The 21919-nt window shown below is 36.7% G+C and overlaps 1 protein-coding gene across 4 annotated transcripts in view; it reads left to right on the forward strand.

Annotated features, from left to right (window-relative positions):
• The window catches only part of FHIT (fragile histidine triad diadenosine triphosphatase), a 1361197-nt gene that overhangs the window by 74509 nt on the left and 1264769 nt on the right, over nt 1-21919 (forward strand). The window contains exon 1 of one of the 4 annotated variants that reach the window (XM_070576976.1): nt 13770-13791. The exons of 2 other annotated variants lie outside the window; for them this stretch is intronic. The gene's annotated coding sequence lies outside the window, so the exon portion shown is untranslated. Of the gene's footprint in view, nt 1-13769; nt 13792-14431; nt 14456-21919 lie in introns of those variants that run through there. One more of the 4 variants, XM_070576977.1, reaches the window with a different exon arrangement.

Genomic DNA, 21919 nt, shown 5'->3' on the forward strand with positions numbered 1-21919 from the left:
TTTTTATGAAAAGTTTTTTATGTCCTCTTTATTATCATAAAATGAAAGTCATAGATAATGTTACCTACCTCACCACATACTTCAAAAAATGTTATAATGGTTCAACTAATAATATAAAGGAAAAAGAAAAGAGAAGTGATTTACAATAAACTGAGTATTTCAGTGTAAATGCTCAGGCACAACTACTCTTGAAGACACTATGAATTAGTCAGATGCTTGTATCTACTTGATCTGAATAAAACTGGATTTAAGAGAACGTCAGAAGCCATTCTGTGGAAAGAATGCAGAAATGAAAGAGAGGTATGGGGGACACTAGAATAAAAACTAGTCTTAGGATAAATAATTACAAATATGATGAGGGAAATAATCCTAGTTGAAATAGGGCTAAGATGCTAAGATAAATTGCACACTTCTGAGGTAGAGAACATAAGCAAGTGTGCGATTCCTGGAAATGAGTTGGACTTATTTATAAGGATAGTTGCAAAATAATTCCCTGTGTTCTGATGAGGAACTGAGTGGTATTGAAGAATCACAAGAAGAATACCTCTAATCTTGAAATCCTCCCTCCGGTTGAGGCATATATTTGGTCTTTAGTTCTTAAAATGCCCTTCAGTAGGCAACAGGGAATAGGGAATGGATTGGAAAAAGAAGCAGTAATATAAAAAGTCGTAAGGAAGTTGTGTGGGAGACCTCTAGGGCCAGTTTCAGTGTAAGGTTGAGAAACAGGAGGCAAATCCAAAAGAAGTAAATGATTTTAATCAGTAATAGACATAAAGATTTCTTATCATTGTGGTGCAGAATTCTTAAGAGGCACATGTTATGGCAAAAAAATGAAATATTTGAAGATACTCTTCATGTAATTTGGAGATATCCCTGAGTGTCATGTGTCACAGCCAATTTAATAGTATTTGTGACTAAGCCTATTTCTCTTTTACATATTTGCATGTGACTGATGTGAATGCAGACGAATATAGTATGTTTTGTATTGGAGACTGAGTATCATGGGCCCCACTGCTGTCAGTGAGGTGGTTTTTCTGAAATAGTGAACAATTGGTAAAGTACCGAACACAACAAAGACAGTCTTCCTTCAGTTTACTTGCTAGTTTCATTCCTGAAAAATTCAGTGAAAATTAAAAATGTGCAAAAACTACTTTGGGTTGATATGTAAAACAGATAATCATAAATTTTTGTTCATTTACGTGAATGTCTGGGGGGACGTTTGAAAGTCATGAGGGACATGGGATCATTTTTCATTGTGTGGGCCTCTCCTGTACTTGCAGAACATCTAGTGTCCCTGGAGCTGTTCAGAAAACACTGGGTACATTCCCCATCAATGAGACAGCCCCTCACATTTCCAAAAAGTCACCTTAGGGGACAATATCAACCCCACTGAGAACTAACATCTAAGAGACGTTCAAAGGGCTCTGCATTTTCCTTCTTCACACTTAGCACACTTATAGTAGCTTGTTCCTTGGCTCTCTTCTCTGACAAATTGAGAGTTCCATGAGTCCAGGGATGGTTAGACTCATTTACCATTGTATCCCCCATGCTTGGGGCAATGCCAAACGTATCGAAGACTTTCAAAAATTATTTATTGAATGATCAAAAGAACAGAGGCACCACCTTAGATTCCATTTAAATAGTTACCTTGGTAAGTCCATTGGAAAGGGTTGGAGGTAGCACTTGACTAGGGTACCAGTTTGCTAGGGCTAGAGTCCTAGTTTGCTTAGGATAGTCTCAGTTTATATCAGTTGTTTCTACATCTTGTCCAGGTTAGCATTTGTCGTGGAGAGAGATATATACAGCTATCTATATAGATATATATAGAAGGGGCAGAGAATATGTCACCCCTGACTATGCCACTTTGGCATATTGAATATTTTGAATTAAAGGTACTTAAGAAATAGCCAATCCAAGAAGGACATGGCTGACCCTCCTTTGTCCTCCTGAAAAGCAGGAAAAAATCTCTCATGTGAAAGGTACCCTCCACGTACCAGGAGGGTGGAAGACATCCTTAGGCAATTTAGGGCTGAGAAGACTGTAAACAAACCTTGTTAAACTAACCTACATCTTCCTACATAACATCTTCACCTATTTACTACCCATAGCCCAAACCCCTTTGTCTTGTCAATTCTTCACAAATTTATTGTTTCTTTGTGTAGAAGATATAAAAGCTTCCAGCTCTGATCACTTCTTTGGGTCTTTATTCTCTTGTGAAGGTTCCCATGTACATATAAAAATTCAATAGAAGTTATATTTTATTGAAATTTTTCTTTTCTCCTGTTAATCTGTCTTATGTCAGTTTAATTCTTAGGCCAAATCAGACACCCAAAGTGGGTAGAGGAGAATTTTTCCTCCCCTGCAAACACACACACACACACACACACACACACACACACACACACATGCACACTTTAAATAAAAATAACTTTATTTTTGGAAACCATTTTGGAATAAGACTTTTTTTTATGTCTGCCAGTGTAAAAAATGAATTTGTCAGTCAACAAGTGAATATTTTAAAACTTAAATAATTATATTTATTTTTAATTCCACTTTCAGTTTCAAAAGTGTTTCAGTTTGGATGGTAAATTATTTATAGTCATCCTACATGTGATCCTTAGCAACATGATCACAGGTTGTGCTTGTCATCGTCCCCAAAGAAAACCCTTCTTTTCCCTGGCTCGAGGTGGATGCCGTGGAAATGCTATCTATGACTCTGCCATTCACTGGTCCCAATTCAATGGTTTCTCACTTTTCTGAATTTTTTCTCTGACTGATGATGACCTTTAAGTCCTGAAATATTGCTTCTTAATTATTTGATGGATTTACTTTTAACTTTATGAAGTTTTTTGCTTTCTCTAGTATGCTTTCAGCTAAAGGGAAGTTTTAGTTGTTGACACTAAAGGATTGAATAATGTTCCCATGACAAACTCCATGCCTTTAGAAAGTTTTCTGTTGGAGACAATGAAGATCCAGGAAAAGGAGCAGTAAGCAGTTTTCTGGGGTCCCAAACACGGTTTATAATTCCTTTATCTTGGATTGAACTCTGCATCTGGGAGCATAAAATTTTACAAATTTATGGTTTGAATTTTGTATATTGCCTTTCCCTTAGATGAAACCATTAAGATCAGATTTTTAAATGTTTTCTTTTAGCTTTAAATACAATGGACATAAAAGGAAATACTACACCTTGTTTTAAAATGAAAAATTATATGTCATATATTCACCTTGTAAGATTTAATCTGAGAGAAGTTAGTGTATATGTCCATGAAAAAGATTTGCACAAGAGTGTTCACAGCAGCTTTATTCATAATAGCCAAAAACATGAGAAAATCCAAATGTCTCTCAATGGGTGAATGAGTTAACAAATTCTGGTATAGTTGGATAATGAGATATTACTCAGCAAAAAAAGGAACAACTGATATACAGCAATATGGATGTATGTCAAAAGCATTATGTTGACAAAAGAAGCCACAACAGAAGAGTACACACTGTATGATTTCATTTATATAAAATTCAAGAACCAGTTGTATGAATCAGTGGTAATACAAGTCAGACAAATGGAGGGATGGGGAGACCATTGCCTGGAAGGGGTCACAAGGGAATTTTCTGGAAATAAATTTATGTATTCTTTGAGATGGAGGATCCTTGAGTTTATACTTAGGAAGATGTCATGGAGCCATATGCTTAAGACTTGTGTATTATACTGTATGTAAATTATCCATCTAAATAAAGCATAGAGGATAAAAAATACATATATAAAGTTTCTTTTTCATTAAAATGTGATGTGTGCTTGTTTAGAAAATGAATAAAAACTCAAAGAAACCAAATCATGCAGAGTCTCAGCACATAGATAATTTGGTTAATTTTCTTTCAGACTTTTGTCTGGGCATGGATTGTTTTTTTATTTCTTTTGTGTGTTTTTTTTTTTTTTTCCTGCCCTCCATTCTTCTTTACCTCCCTCTTTCTTTGTTTCTTTTTGACATATTTGATGTTTGTATTTAACTGGACTTCTGAATCTGAGAATAATTCTTTCTGAGGAAAAAGGATTTCCAGAGGAAATTTTTTTGTTCATTTATGAAGTTACATCCATGACAGATGGCCTTCACATTAAGAAAAAAATCATGGATATAATAGCCAAGTGATAAAGGCAAGAGTGTCTGGAAAAATCTTGGGATTTGTTTATAATTTTTTTCCAAAGGAAAAAAAAGAATTGGCTTTCTTGTAAATGAATGATATTTCCATGATTCTCCCTAAATTTTTCTTCATTTTTTTTTGTTTTTTACTCTCATATTGTACTTGTAAGCAAGGTTGCTGTTGTAGAAGAATCATTCTAAATGTAATAGTATTTACATAGGATGTAAATAGTATTTTGTATATTTTTATTCATTTAGAGATCTTCTACAAAGCTTGATCAGATTTTTTTTCTTATTTTTGGGGAATAGCATGAAGGTTTTAGTATTGGGAAATTTGGGGGTATTGTGCAGGCTGACAATTTATCATACACCGTTCTTAAAATTCATACTGCAGCATATTAAAATTGGATCCCAAGATCCTTTGCGGAAGAGCCTTGGCACTCTGACTCACCATATATTGAGCCAACATGACAGAAAAATATATCATTTTTTCCTACCATGAAAGGTAACAAGTGTGAAAATAATGAAAAGATGTGTAGTCTAAAACAAAGCAACATAATTTGCAGTATGATTTGCTTAATGTATTATATAGTTATTATCTCACTTAAGCTCCCCAGGTAATATAATTGCTAATATTAAAAAATCTATTTTGTTTTGTCACCTCAACTGAACGTTTTGCCTTGAGACTTAATGCATTTCTCTCTTAAGCATGTGTTTTAGACACAGTGAGTGTACCCTTAAATAACCTTCAGGAACACCACGCATTTCTGCACTGTTTTGAGAGGCAGAAAACAACAATAAAAAGAACTTGGTACTCTGTGTTCTCTCTGTAACAAGAGAAGAAGAATTTTGCTGGAATCATCTTTATTAGAGGTAGCTGTCGGTATGGGTTTTCTCCCCTGGATGAAAACAAAAGGCGCTACAGAAGAATGTGCATAAAGATAGCACCCACGAGGCATTAGAATAAATAAAAGTAGGCAATATTAATGATGCTCATTAGCAGATGTCACTGTTGGGGATGAAGTAAATTCCACGCCAAAGTGTTTCATATATTACACTTTTCAAAACTGTCAGCTTTTTGACTTTGATGTATGTCCACGTGAATAGTTTTAATAAGTTCCTACAGCCTTTTCTTTGCATATACCCTGAAGAATCCTGTGGAATTGCTGGAAGCAATATTGCAAAGACATTTTTGCCTAATGATTGGTGCTTCACTTGGAAATGTGAAGGCTCAGATCATTACATTCCCACTTATTCGCAGTGCAAATATTTGTCTAAGAATCAGTTAAAAAATATTGTATGACCAAGCAGGTTTTATAGTTTAAGGCAATCTTCCACAGGCTGTTACCTGTATAACTAATGGAATTACATATGCATAAAACCACTTTTACTGTAGAAGCCAAAATGCAGAATAATAGCTTGTCAAACTGTCATTTGCAAGTGAGATCATAGATTTTATAGTCCAAATTAGGTTGTGTTATTTTCCTTTTTGTCAGGTCATATTCTAATAACCATATTGTGCACTAAACCCTGTGATTATTCCAATACTTGACAGATGGTAGGCTGTTAATTTGTATGTAAGAGACAGTGATTGCCAGCATCCTAACAGTATTCAACAAAATATGAAATGTCAAAATCCACTTTTGGTTATGTTTTGCTTGACTTCATTTTAGCAAGGTAATGCTAGGCAGAAGAGTTTCAGTAGCTTAGCATATGTTTAATTTTACGACTCTGATGGTTTTACTAACCAGTAGATATAGAATTATGGAAGAAGTAATTTTTCTTGTTTATATCATTCTTTCCGCTTTCCTGTGGAGAGTGATCATCAGCCTGAGGGGTTAGTTGAAAGGGCTAGATGAGAGCTAGGAGCACACGAGATTTAATTTCTCAATATTGAGGAAAATTGTTGAATAATAATAGCATACACTGATATTTAGAAATATGGTGGAGATCAAAATAATTTAAAAGTTTAAGTTAAAAGTGCATTGGCAAATCCACTAGAAAACTATTAGAACTAAGAAACGAGTTTAGCAATGTTGCAAGATACAAGATCATGATACAAAAATCAATTTTATTTCTATACACTAGCCATGAACAATCTGAAAATGAAATTAAGAAAACAATCTCATTTATAATAGCAACAAAAAATGCATAGGAATAAACTTAACAAGAGAAGTGCAAGACTTCTATACTGCAAACTATAAAATATTGTTGAAAGATATTAAAGAATAAATAAATGGGAAGACATCCCTTGTTATGGATCAGAAAACTGAGCATTATTAAGAATCTAATACTTCCCAAAATTATCCACATACTCAATGCCATCCCTTTCAAAATCCCAGCTTTTTTTTTTTCCAGAAATTGACAAGCTAATCTTAAAATTTATATGAAGCTGCAAGGGACCCAGAATAGCCAAAACAATCTTGAAAAAGAAGAACAAAGTTGGAGGACTCATACTTCCTGATTTCAAAACTTACTACAAAGCTATAGTAATCAAGACTGTGTGATACTAACATAAGGGTAGATCACTAGAGTAGAACTGAGCATCAGAAATAAACCTTCATGTTTATGGTCAATTGATTTTTGACAAGAGTGCCAAGACAATTCAATAGGGAAAACATTAGTCTTTTCAATAAATGTTGCTGGAGCAACTGAATATCCACATGCAAAAGAATGAATTTAGACACCATACACAACAGTTAGCTCAAAACAGATCATAGACCTAAATAAGAGCTAACACTGTAAAGAGCTAACACTGTAAGAGCTGACACTGTAAAACTGCTAGGGTAAAACAAGAGTTAATAATTGTGACCTTGGGTTAGGTTCCTTAGATACAATACCAAAAGCACACATGACAAAATACAGGCCCACGCCAAGACACATTATAATTAAAATGTCAAGAATTAAAGAGAGACTCCTAAAAGCTGCAAAATAAAGGCAACAAGTTACACACAAAGGAAACCCCATAAGGCTATCAGCTGACTTCTCAGCAGAAACCTTACAGGCTAGAAGGGAGTGGCACAATATATTTAAAGTGTTGAAAGGAAAAAACCTATAGTCAAGAATATTCTACCTGACAAGGTTACCATTCAGAATGGTGGGAGAGATAAAGAATTTTTTAGACAAGCAAAAACTAAAGGAATTTCTCACCAAGAAACCAGCCTTACAAGAAATGCTAAAGGGAGTTATTTAAGTGGAAAAGAAAAGACCACAAATAGGAATAAGAAAATTATCAAAAAAACCCCAAACACACAATAAAATCCCTGGTAAAGGCAAAAACACATAAAGGTAGCAGATCAACCATCTGTGAAGCTAATATGAAGGCCAAAAGACAAAAGTACTAAAATTATCTATTTCCATGATAGGAGGGTAAAAGATACACATGCACAAAAAAGAGGTTAGATATGATATCAAAAACATAAAATGTGGGAGGAGGGGAGTAAAAGAATAGGGCTTTTAGCAAGAGGTCAAACTTAAGACAACATCAACTTAATATAGATTGCTATATATGTTGGTTATTATATATGAACCTCATGGTAATCACAAACCAGAAACCTATGATAAATACACAAAAAATTAAGAGAAAGGAACTCAAACATAGTACTAAAGAAAGCAATCAAATCACAAGGGAAGAGAGCAAGAGAAGAAGAAAGGAATAGAGAAAAACTACTAAAACAGAAGAAAAGGAACAAAATGGCAAAAAGTACATTCTTATCAATAGCTACTTTAAATGTCACTGCACTGAAAGCTCCAGTCAAAAGGCATAGGTTGGCCAATTGGATAAAACAACAAGATGCATATATATGCTGCATACAAGAGACACACTTTAGACCTAAGATACTCATAAACTGAGTGTGAAGGGATGGAAAAAGATACTCCATGCAAATGTCAATGAAAAGAAAGCTGGGGTAGCAATATTTATATCAGACAAAATAGACTTCCAATCAAAAATTGTAACAAGAGACAAAGTGGGCACTACATAATGATAAAGGGAACAATCCAACAGGAGGATATAATACTTGTAAATTTCTATGCACCCAGCATAGAAACATCTAGATATATAAAGCACTTATTAACAGACATAAAGGAGAAACAGACAGCAACACAATAACAGTAGGAGACTTTAACACTCCACTTACACCAATGGCTAGATCATCCAAACAGAAGATCGGTAAGGAAACATTGGCTTTAAATGACACATTAGAACAGATGGACTTAGTAGATATATACAGAACATTCCATCCAAAAACCACAGAATATACATTCTTTTTGAATGTACATGGTACATTCTCCAGGACAGACCACATATTAGGCCACAAAACAAGTCTCAATATATTTTGGAAGATTGAAATAATACCAAGCATCTTTTCTGACCACAGCAGAATAAAACTAGAAATCAACTACAGGAAGAAAATCAGAAAAGCCAGCAATATGTGAAGATTAAACAAAATGCTGCTGAACAATGATTGGGTCAATGAAGAAATAAAAAAAATACCTGGAGAAAAATGAAAATGAAAATACGACATGCCAAAATTTATGGGATACAGCAAAAGCAGTTCTAAGAGGGCAGTTTATAGCAATACAGTCCTACCTCAACAAACAAGAAAAATAAATAATTTAACAATGCACTTAACAGAACTGGAGAAAGAAGAACAAACAAAGCCCAAAATCAATAAAAGGAAGGAAATAATAAAAATCATGCAGAAATAAATGAAATAGAGCCTAAAATAATAATAGAAAAATGTCAATGAAACCAAGAGCTGATTCTTTGGAAAGATAAACAAAATTGACAAACCTTTATCTAGACTCACCAAGAAAAAAAGAGAGAAGGCTCAAATAAATAAAATCAGAAATGAAAGAGGAGAAATTATGATGGACACCTCAGAAATATGGAAACTTATAAGAGAATACTATGAAAAGCTATATGCCAACAGTTTGGATAATCTGGAAAAAATGGATAAATTCTTAGAATCATACAACCTTCCAAAACTAAATCAATAAGAAATGAAGAATTTGAACAGACCAATCACCAGTAAGGAGATTGAAACAGTAATAAAAAAACTCCCCAAAAATAAAAGTCCAGGAGCAGATGGCTTCTCTGGTAAATTCTACCAAACATTCAAAGAGCACTTAATACCTATCCTTCTCAAACTCTTCCAACAAGAGGAGGGGAAGCTTCTTAACTCATTCTACAAATCCAGCATTACCCTGTTACCAAAACCAGACGTGGACAACACAAAAAAAGAGAATTACTAGTCGGTATCACTGATGAAGATCAATGCAAAAATCCTCAACAAAATACTAGCAAATCAAATACAACAATACATTATAACAATCATACACCATGATCAGGTGGGATTTATTTCAGGGATGCAGGGATGGTTTAACATCTGTAAATCAATCAAGGTGATACACCACATTAACAAAATGAAGAATAAAAATCACATGATCATCTCAATAGATGCAGAGAAAGCATTTGACAAGATACAACATCCATTTATGATAAAAAAAAAAACTCTGAATAAAATGGGTATAGAGGGAAAGTACCTCAACATAATAAAAGCCATATATGACAAACCCACAGCTAATATCGTAGTCAGCGGAGAAAAACTGAAAGCTATCCCTCTAAGAATAGGAACCAGACAAGGATGCCCACTTTTGCCACTCTTATTTAACAAACTATTGGAAGTCCTAGCCAGAGTAATCAGGCAAGAAAAAGAAATAAAAGGGATCCACATTGGAAAGGAAGAAGTGAAACTGTTACTATTTGCAGATGACGTGATTTTATATTTAGAAAACCCTAAAGGATCAACCAAAAGACTTTTAGAAATAATAAATGAATACAGTCAAGTTGTAGGATACAAAATCAACATACAAAATTCAGTTGCCTTTCTATACACTAGCAGCTAAGTAGCAGAAAGAGAAATTAAGAATCAAATCCCATTTACAACTGCAACAAAAAAATAAAATACCTAGGAATAAATTTAATGAAAGAGATGAAAGACCTTTACACTGAAAACTATAAAACATTGTTGAAAGCAATTGAAGAGGACACAAAGAAATAGAAAGATATTCCATGCTCTTGGATTGGAAGAATTAACATAGTTAAAATGTCCATACTTCCTAAAGCAATCTACAGATTCAATGTAATCCCTATCAAAGTTCCAACAACATTTTTTCACAGAAATAGAACAAAGAATCCTAAAATGTATATGGTACATCAAAAGACCCCAAATAGCTAAGGGAATCCTGAGAAAAAAGAACAAAGCTGGAGGTATCACACTCCCTGATTTCAAAATATACTATAAAGCTATAGTAATGAAAACAGCATGGTTCTGGCACAAAAACAGATGTGCAGATCAGTGGAACAGAGTTGAAAACCCAGAAAAAACTTACACATCTATGGACAACTAATTGTTGACAAGGGAGCCCAGAACATACAAGGGAGAAAAAAGTCTCTTCAATAAATGGTGTTGAGAAAACTGGACAGCCACACACAAAAGAATGAAAGTACACCGTTATCTTACACCATACACAAAAATTAACTCAAAATGTATTAGAGACTTGAATGTAATACGTGAAACCCTAAAACTTCTAGAAGAAAGCATAGGCAGTATGCTCTTCAACATTGGTCTTAGCATATTTTCAAATAACATGTCTGACCAGGCAAGGGAAATGATAGAAAATATAAACAAATGGGACTACATCAAAGTAAAAAGCTTCCACACAGCAAAGGAAACCATCAACAAAATGAGAAGACAAGCTAAGAATTGGAAGATATTTGCAAACCATATATCTGATAAGGGGTTTATATCCAAAATATGTAAAGAACGCATACATCACAACAACAAAAAAACTAGCAACCCAATTGAAAAAAGGGCAAAAGATCTGAACAGACATTTCTCCAAAGAAGATATACAGATGGCCAACAGGCACATTAAAAGATGTTCAACATCACTAATTATTAGGGAAATACAAATCAAAACCACAATGAAATATCCTCAGGCCCGTCAGAATGGCTATAATTAACAAGACAGGAAATAACAGGTGTTGGAGAGGCTGTGGAGAAAAGGGAACTCTCATATGCTGCTGCTGCGAGTGCAGACTAGTGCAGCCACTATAGAAAACAGTATGGAGATTCCTCAAAAAATTAGGAATAGAACTGCCATATGATCCAAGTATCCCGCGGCTAGCTATCTTTGTAAAGAACACGAAACAAATGTGTAAAGATTTATGCACACCTATGTTCATTGCAGCATTATTCACAATAGCCACGACTTGGAAGCAACTGAGCCCCCCATCAAGGGACGAATGGATAAAGAAAATGTGGTATATATACATAATGGAATAGTACTCAACCATAAAAAAGATGAAATCTGGCCATTTGTGATGACATGGATGGACTTTGAGAGTATTATGCTAAGTGAAATAAGTCAGAGTGAGAAAATCAAATACCATATGATCTCACTCATAAATAGAAGATAACAACAACAACAAACAATCTCATAGAGACAGAGATGGGATTAATGGTTACCAGAGGGGAAGGGGGGAGGGAGGAGGATGAAAGGGGCGTTTAGGCACATGTATGTGGATGGTAATTAGTCTTTGGTTGGTGAACATGATGTAACTTACATAGGAATCGAAATAAAGTGATGTACAGCTGAAATTTATATAATGTTATAAACCAGTGTTACCTCAATAAAACAAATTTAATAAATCTAAAAAGAAAAAAAATTGATCGTGGTGTTGGTCGCGCAACTCTGTGAATATACTAGAAACTACATAATTATACAGTTTAAATGGATTAATTTTATGATATGTGAAATACGTCTCAGTAAAGCTGTAGAAAAAAAGCACATTGACAATAGAATAGAAAAAATAATTTATTTATTATGTTAGCATGACAATAATTGCCTAGATTAATAATACTATATTTCTTAAAGAGAAAAGAATGTAATTTCTCATTCAAAAAACTCTAAAAATGGATCTGCAGAAAATTCTTTTTAGGTAATAGTTTTCTTGCTACATCTGAATGCTAAATAATGACTAAACCAAGACTGGTCAAAGATTTCTTCCACAGTATCATAATTGTTTAGAAATGACAAAAAAACAGTGGTTTCCTAATTGTGTAAAATTCTCTCAAAAACTATCAATACACATAACACATGCATAATAAGCATGCACTGTATATTTTATGCCATGTGTATTACATTAATATATTATACACACGTACTTGCATACATTATGCATAAACATTAGAAACTTGTACCAACGGACTCATGACTGCTTTCTCCTTCCCAAAAATTCTTCCCAAGGATTATGTGACTTAGCATATTTTTTATCTTATTTTTTCCTGTTAATTGATTGGATGAGTTCTATCCGTAAAGTATTTCTTTTATGTAAAATGAATTGTTGAAATAATGTATTTATAATTTAAAAACCAGTTAGGGTCTTTTCTCTCAAATCTTTATCTCCATGATTGGTTAGGCTATCATCAACTTTGTTGTTTTCCGGGAAGCGAAGGGCAACAATCAGTGCAACTGACCAACAAATATGAAATTGACTAATGGTAAAAAAATTCCCTAGGTTGGGTAAAGAGATGAAATTCTGAAATACATTATACAGAATATATTAGTGATCTTCAGTAAGGTAGTGGAAAAAAACCACTGAAATCCACATTTGTTTTTAGGCTTTTAGGTAGGTAATATTTTGCCTTTTTTTTGTTGTTGTTGCTGTGCCTCGGAGATCTATTTTTCCCTCAAAAGTTTGTTCTTTAAAAGCTAAGAGCCTAATTTTATTTTTTTAATTTATTATTTTTTACCAGCCTAATTTTAAATGTTAATGATTACCCCAATGTGTTTGGATCACCCCTTTTGACATAGCACGTTTTAAGAGGGGCCTAATGAAAAAAAGTTAATTTACAGAAAATTTGTGGAATAATTTTTCATTTTAAAGAAATCTGAATGTTATATCGTAAATATTATTTTTGCTTTTCACTGTCGTTTTTATGATGATCATTTTTAATGTTTTCATGACTTTTCATATTGTTGCACTGTGAGGTATTGAAGCACAATGCAAGAATTTTAGAAATGAGCTGGAGAATCTCCAGGCCGCTCATTTAAAGAGGAGGAAAGGTGATCAAAGAGGATTAGAACTGGGTATCTTTTTCCCACTTTTCAGTGATTAGAGCCATGTTCAAACACACTGTTGCCTTGATTCATTTGCATGCAGTTCTCAGGAGAACAGCCGTGGCACGAAATAATGCATAATCACATTGTTCTCAGATATTGGTTGGTGGGGGCAGGTAAAAGATAAAAGTTTTATACTAAAGCTGCTTCTGACTCAGTGGACTAAACTTTTACTATGAGGGAGAAAAAAGGAGTTGGAGGAGAGAGCACCCTGGCATTTTCTATATTTAAGAGTGAAACCAAAATGGGAAAAAAGATATAATCAGAATCCACCACCATCCTATTTCAGCACAGCATGTAATTCTCAGTTCAAAAAAATTTTTTTAAGAGAAAGCATTTTAAGATAATATCTCCATGAGCCATTTCTGTGAAAAGCAAGTGAAGCTTTAACTCTCCCTGAGAAATTGCTTTCCAATTGTGAAGGTACTGAGAGAGCTGTGGCGCAGGAGGCGGATTGGTCACTGGGGGTATGTGAATGAGATGATCGCATGAAACCTGAGTAGAAAATGAGAGCCCACTGTTGGGGCAGGTTGAACTAGAGTCATCATGGTGATGCAGATTTGCCACGGATTGAAGCCCTGGGTACCCAAGCAGCCTATTGCTTGGAGTTGGTTAAAAGCTTGGTAACTTGCTTGACTGCTTTTGAGAACTGACATAGTCGTTACAATTGAGAAATCTGGAGTCTGCTCTGGGTTAGTCAGTTGATGAAGCTATAAATGACCTCTATTTTTGACAGTATCTGGGGAACATAAAGCAGAGAACATCAGTCCTGGATTTTCTCTCTCTCTCTCTCTCTTTTTTTTGGGGGGGGGGGGCAGAAACTGTAAAAAGGAACTTGAAGCCGCACCCAAGTGATAGCTTCTGTGTTCTGTGTTTGAGACACATTCTCGCTGCTGCTTTGGTGGAGTGGCTGGGAGAGGGTGTTTGGTATTGACATTCAAATGAATATCAAATATCTCTCTGGGCTACGCAAGTTCTTTATCTGACAGTGCCACAACAAGCAGCTCAGAGGTATTTGTCTGTATCACTCTGGTCCTTTTATATTCTGACTGTTGAATGAAAGGAGCAGACAACTAAGACTTCTCTTTGAAAAGGAGAAGTCCATTATCGACGTCTTTGAAGCTCCGAAGAGTAAGTACATTCTACTTGCATAAAGCACCACAATAGGTGGAAGGAAGCAAAGACAGCCTTATAAATTTCCCTGTGAGCAAGCAGTCCTATTGTTGTCTTTATTAGAAATATGCCTCCGAGCAGGTGGTCCTGTTCTGAGTGATACCTCTGAGAGTCGGCTTGAAAGAGATCACTGGGAACTTCATATATCCCTACAACAGCTTAGGCTGTCTTGAGAAATGTGAAAGGAGATGAAATTGCTATGCTGAGAGTGCTCGGTGTGCTGAACAAATTTATTCTCAAATTTTAAAACTTGAAACTTTGGCAGTTATTTTAATAAAGATAAGTAAGCTAGTTGACATCAACACATGCATTCTGTTTGTTCTTTGTACATCCGTGTACCTCCCAGAGAGGGCTGTGACCCAGATTCCATATGCATTCAAGACTTTCATTAGATAAGAATGACATATACTTATCATTAGGGCGTACTAATTAAAGCACAAAGTGACATTTCAAAGTAATGCTCCCTAGTGTCTCAATGTAAAATACTCCCTAGTCTATTTTTAATGACTTGGTATGCTATGTATGTTTAAAATATTATTTTGTTATGAACTTGTGTTTTCATTATTGTCAATGTTGGTGATGACCAGCAAGGTAGGACATCCTTATTCATCCTAGATGAATAAGGAAGAAGACGAGTGAAACCGCCCAAGGGCTCTGGGTTTGAGTGGGTGCATACATACATTCTTGCATTCATTCAGCACTTGGATTGCATGCTTTCTACTTGCAACCTCTGTGCTACGGGCCGGGGATACAGTGTTTACTAGGACACAGATGGTTCCTGCCCTCAAGGAGCTTGCTTCCTCCCTTTGATTATGATCAAAGCTGTTTTGTATATTTCCTTTTTTGCATGCTCAGCAGCAGTAGAGAGAATGATGTCTTCAGTGTTGGTTATACATACAAACTCACCTGCTATTCCAAACTTTTAGATATGTTCAGTTAATAGGGGAAGAAAGTGTCTCCTAACTTATTCTGTACTTTTTCTCACATTTGTGTCTTTTTTATCAGCTAAATTTGGATTGTAAGTTCAGTGACCTAGAACTGTGTCTTATGTTCCAGTTCTCTGCCTGGTGTATTGCTGATGTTTTAAAAATGCTCATTCCCTTCCCTCTATCTCCCCCATATCCTCCTAAGATGTAATAGCACTGAACTGGATGGCTTCAGTGCTTACACTCTGAATCAGTAATACTCTCGAATGTCGATGAGCCTTGTATTTTGGGCCCTGCTGTGAAAATTTGCAAACAAAGCCAGCTCCCATTGGCTGTAATAATAGGTAGGGAGGAGAGTAACCTTATATCAAGATTATTAATTTCTGATGGCTTTTAGCCCCAGAGGCAGCCAAGAAGTGGCAAATTTCTCAGCCCTCACCCATTTGGGAGGAGAAGAAGCATGTTCTTCTCTGTTAACAGAAGCTATGTAGGCGCTCTCGAGAGGAGTTCAGGGTTTAAACATAGATGAGCAGGGCAAAAGAGTTTCCAAACAAAAGCAGGAAAGAGAAAGAGGAGGATGCTCTTTTTGTGCTAAATTTGGCTATTTCCCATGTACTTATTTTCCTAAGAGTAGAAGCAGACAGATCATCATCATCTTTGTCAGTGTCATCATCTTATCATCTTCAAAGCTGTTGCTTATTAAGTATAGAAATCAAAGAGATGCCACTATTATTCAAATTTTATGGATGACCAAATGAGTTAGAGTGTTTAGACAATTTGCCCAAAGCCACAGAGCTGGTAAATGACATAGTCAGGACTCCCACACAGGGCTGGCTGTCCCCAAAGTGCTCTTGACCACTACACTCTACCATCTCTCATTGTTTTCTACTCTTTTTTTCTGCCCTTTCTTGTACAAACAGCCATTAAAGGTCTTTAACCTCATAGATGGTGATGAGTTAAATATTTAGGTTGTCTTTGATCTGTGAGTCAACTTTGCCATTTTCTGAGTCCTTTTTCAAATTAATTTTCTAAAAGCGAATTCCAGGCCTTCCAATGACTGTGCTCAGTGATGGTGACTGATTTTAGGCTGCTCTTGCTACTGAAATCCTCTTAAGTACCAACATTCCTTAAAGAGCTATGTACCATAAACCCTCCTTGGATGATTATAATGCTACATACACATGAGCCAGGATTCACCATTTGAAAATGAGATTGCTCTGCATGCTACAGCAAAATTTTTGAAGCATCTATTATATGCGTACCCTGCTATTCAAATTCTTAAAAGAAATCCTAGCTATTTGTTTATTTTCCTGCCTACTTCTAGAAAAGATTTGAGGTAGTTACTAGCATATTTTACTTGTCACTGAGAGCTAAAAATTCAAAAGCAGAATATTTTTATGAAAGAGACCTGCAATAAGATCTTGATACTGGTCCTGGAATTGATTTCTCTAAACACTGGTAATGATGATTTTGAGTCTGGAATCAGAAAGTTCTTGCTTTGAATATCTACCAGGCTACTTGCTATGTGACTTTGGGCAAGGCTAATGGCTTTGAGCCTCAATTTCTTGATTTGTATAATGGGAGAGTAATAAAAGTACTTCTCACTGTGGGGCTTACCTGAGATAATGCTTATAAAGCACTTAACACAGTGTCTGGTACCCAGGAAGTGTTAAATAAATGTGGTGATGATGGAGGTGGTGGCAGTGAAAGGAGTAATGTACATTGTTTCATTTCCTCAAATGAAATCTTCCATGGAAGCTAAATATGTGAATCTGATTAGCTGTGCTGGTTGGGTGGCTACTGAGTTTCCCTTACTGAGCACTGATACAGAACACTGGTGCTCAAATGTGTACATGCAAGTAGTTCAGGGATGATGATTCTTGGTTTGAAACTAGGGAAAGCAAGTGACAACAGGCAGTAGTATGGTAGAGAAAGTACCATGGGCAAAGTGCGAGTCAATTTGGGTTTAATTAGGGCTCACTGGTTTCAGCTCCCATGCTCTTAGGCAACTGTCTTAACCATTCTGAGCCTCAGTTTCCTCTTCTGTGAAATGATGACGGCAATCCCACTCACCAGGGCTGTTTTGAGAACTGCGTGAGATAATGTGGATAGACTTTGAAGATGTGTTGGTCTACAAATCTTGATTTTTGTTGAGGAGATCATACTAGGATAAAAATAAGCTTGATATAGAGTTGCAAATGGGACTTTATTTATTGGCTAGGTAGGAGCCCAAGGCTGTGGTGACTTTCTTTTTATTCTAAAGATGCAACTCCCCAAGGAGACCTCATTTACATACTTGGAAGTTCTAGAGCAGTGACAGAACACTTTGAAGTCAAATGGTTAATTTCCTTTAGAAGCCTTTCCTCTTCTGGTATCAGATACTGTGCTTATGTTCTTTAAACCCTGGCAGTGAGGAGGAAGCCCTGTGTGACAATGGATTTAGTGGGCGTAAATCTACCTAACTAGCGGCTGGATAGGAGCTGATGAGGGTTGGCCCCAGAGCAAAGCTACATTAGCCAAGTTAGAAGGATGTGCTGACTTCAATTTCAAGTCACAGGGCCCAGTAGCAAACTGCAGGGAAGCAATAGCAGCCTATGGTGTGGCCTGTTGTGCCACCGTCATTCTTGTCAGTGTTACCGTCATCGCCATTAAGCCTTTATTAAGTGCCAGCGTGTAGAGCTCCCTTAGGTGCCATTGCAGGCAGATAGGCAGCTGTGTATTTTAAATAAGAGCCTCGCGAAGGACTGTGAGGTGAAGCAGCCCAGCTGTAACCCAAGACAGGCTCACAAACGTGGCTGCACGTGCTGATGAGAGGATAGTTGCTGGCTGTAGTAGGCATCTGTTTATGGTGTCAGCTTAGCCCATGGCACCTTTCTTTGAGAAGATGCCCTCAACTCTCACCTTTAAGAGTAGCACTGGCAGTCGTGTTTGTACTGTGTAGCTTGGCCCCCAAGCCCATGACTCAGTGGATCATGGATGCACAGCTGCCTCAAACTGGGCCAATTAGATTGTCTTTCCAAGGAGTCGGACTTGGGACTAAGACATATTTGTAGATACACTGGGTAAACAGGTACACTTGGGAACTGTGGGAACCATGTCTTTGATTAATTCAATAATCTTCATAACAGTCCTGTGAGGTAGGTCCTCTTCTCATTCTCATTTCATAAAAGAGGAAACTGAGTCACAGAGAGGTTAAGTAATTTACCCAAGGTCATATAGTTGAGTAGTGGCAGAGCCAGCCATGAAACCAGGTAGCATGAGCTCATGCCTTTAGCCACTATACAAGTGTCTTTCTGAGTGAGAGGGAAGAATGCAACAGGCCTACGGAAAGGATGCAGATTAGATGACTGTGGGTTGCAGAGAGTGGGAGACAGTAACACTGACTAAGAGAGTAGCTGCCTTGATTCTGTAGGCTTTCTGGCTCTAGGGTCCAGACCTTAATGACTGCACTTTCTACCACTGGGCTCTGAGAAGTATCTCTGTGTCCTTATAAATAAATTCCTCGTTGTGCTCAAACAAGTTTCAATGGATGTTTATTACTTGCAACCCAAAGAGTCTTGACTAAGTGACCACACTGTCACAATTTGTTGAAAAGACCGTGGGTTATCCATCGGCCTTTGTAGCCCCGGGTATCTTTACATTATCTGTAGGTAGTGTCTAGGCTAGTGGAGGAGAAAGGCAGGTAAACCAGTGATTGGAGCATAGTGTGGCAAGCTCTCTCAGAGAGGTAAGCATATAAGTTGCTATAGAAATGCAGAGGTGTGGCAAAAAAATGAGATTGGTGTAGGGTGTGGGAAGTCAGAGATGGCTTCTTAGAGAAACGATATTTGAGCTGTTTTGAAGAATAAGGTAGATTTAGCTGTATGAAGAATGGATGGGAGGAAGGGTGTTCCAGGTAGTGAGAATGGTATGTGCAAAAAAAAAAAAATGTGAAACATAGATACATTTTGGAAAGGGCAAGCAATTAAGTGCAACAGAGAAGAAAGAAGGAGGAGGGATAGGATGTGCAACTGGAGTTCTTGGCTGGACTAGATCATAAGGGATCTCCAGTGCTAAGAAATAGACTTTGAGACTTATCCTATAAGCTAGCATTCACTCACTACCAGGTTCCTTCCCTCCCTCCAAGATGAAAACATTTGTAGATTTTGAAATGGAAAAGATGACATTCTGACAACATCCTGACAATGTGAAAGACAGTTTTAGAAAAAAACAAAAACAAAAAACCATTTGCAAACTCCCAACACCCAACACTACTGTTCATTTTTTCATGTTTTCTTTTAGTTGTCCTCAAAGATGCTGAGTTTTGTACATGGTTGCAATCCATCTACATATCATTTTCTCTTCCCAGTTGATCAAAAAGGTTTTCTATGTTTTAATGTTGTCCTCTCCTAATTATTATAACAGCATGATAAAGACACAAGTTTTTCTGAGGACCCACACTGTCTAGGCAATGTGTTAGGTTCTGTTGAAGCAAAGATGTATGACTTGAAGTTTCCTGCTTTTGAGCAATTCAGGATCTGATATAATCCTTCTGCTAAAGTATTTAGCCATATACATTTTAAGGTGTATGAGTTTAATTCTATTGTTTCATGAAAAATGTATTCAGTTCTTCGAGGATTGATTTCTAATCCCTTTTATTTGTACTTCCTGTCCCCTGACTCTACCTCCATCATAAATGCACTGTGGTTCACAAATGGCCGCGTCTTCACGTGCCTCTTGTGTTCATGCGCTGCTTACCTAGTGTCTTTTTTATATCTTATGCTCCAAGTACTCTGAAAGTCATTTGATAGTTAACCATAAACAGGCTCCAAATCAAGCTCTTGAGCTGAGTTAATTTGATTATGAAACATTATCTTGATTGTGGCAAGTGTCCAGTTGTCATCTTTTTAATGATACAGGCCTCCACAGCCTAAACTAATTACAAACCAACTCCATCCCAGGGAGGGTGGCATTGCCTAACCAGCCTCCCCAAGCCAGACCCGAGTGGGTCTGTGATGTGATCACGTCTGTTTTTCCTTCCTCTGGCCTTCCGTGGATAGTATCTATGTCATTCGCTCTCCCTCCCAGCTCTTGTATTAAAGAAAATAGGGATGATTGGCCAAAATTGCTCTGTAAATTAAATTTTGCCTCCTACCTCCAGCATGCTCATGAACCTCCAAATTAAAGAGGCAGATAATTTTGCAATCAGATTTACATTTTGGTCTGTAATGAGTTTAAAGTCTTTACATGCTTTAATTTTCCGCTTTATGATGCTTTTTGTTGACTTAATTTAGCTCTGTGGTTTGGGTAATATTTTGTTGTCGGTTTTTACTCCAGTCTCTGTATCCAAAAGTCCTTACTTTTCTTCATTCCTTGTCTTGTATATTTGCAGAAAAGACATTGATCAATTGGTATAAATAAAAAAATTAAAGAAGTTCATTCATTAAAGAGTCTAGAAGTGCTTCATTATCCCTGTAATGAAGAAATGGACAGGGAAGCTAAGTAAATGGTATTCTCTGGTATAAAACTCATACCTGGCTTTACTGTGTGTGTGTGTGTGTGTGTGTGTGTGTGTGTGTGTGTTCAGACACAAGTATGCAGGCATGGGTTATTGGTACACACACTTAAAATGAAATAGGCTGTTACCCCAATGACGTTAAAAACTTTAAGAACTCTTATCCTCAGTTTCCTCCTTTGTAGATGGGAACAGTAATAGTTCTTACTGTAATTGGTTGCAGGGATAATTCACTGATGATGCTGCAAAGTGCCTGGCGTATAATAAAGCTCAATAAATGTCAATGGTTAATATCATGGCCCTTGTTGTGAAGGAGTGTAAAGCCTTCTTTTTGATCTTAACTTTGAGCAACTATAAATCCCTAAGTTAATCTCTTTAGAAGGGGTCAAAATCATTGCAAGAAAGTTAAATCTTAGAAAAATTTTCCATGTCATGTTCTCCTAGCATCCTTTCCTTCCTCAGTCGGTCTAGGCTGAATGATTAGTCATTTCCACCTAGTTCTCACCAATACCACCTTGGCAGATTTCCCTGGTGGGCATTTTCACAGCTCCTTGTCTCATCTCTGATTTCAAGTGCAACTGTGATGACCAGTTTTGTCCGAGTCAGCTTCCTAACCCTGGCACCGACTGTGGTCTTTTTCTGCTTTCTTACCCAGAACCACCTCTCAGGCTGAGAGCCTGCTTGGCCTGAGCCGAAGAGGAGCCTGGGAGTGTCGTGGAGTTAAAGCCCTCAGGGGCTATCCTCAACTGTTGGGCGTTTGAACATGTGAATAAATGCTCCAGTCCTCCATTTTTCAGGTGCATAATTCTGAGCACATACTATGCACGTCTTAGGACATCCTGGTCAAATCAAGCCCCTTGCTCTCAGTGACAAACTTGAGAATTCACCCTTATATTGACTTTTACTCCTTCCCTCTCTTACTCTGTATTCCCTCATCCCTGCTTCCTGGAATCATCTCCCAAATAAACTCCTACACCTAAGCCCTTGTCTTGGGCTGTGCCT

Source organism: Equus przewalskii, chromosome 15 (assembly GCF_037783145.1).
Source record: "Equus przewalskii isolate Varuska chromosome 15, EquPr2, whole genome shotgun sequence".
Lineage (NCBI taxonomy): Eukaryota > Metazoa > Chordata > Mammalia > Perissodactyla > Equidae > Equus > Equus przewalskii.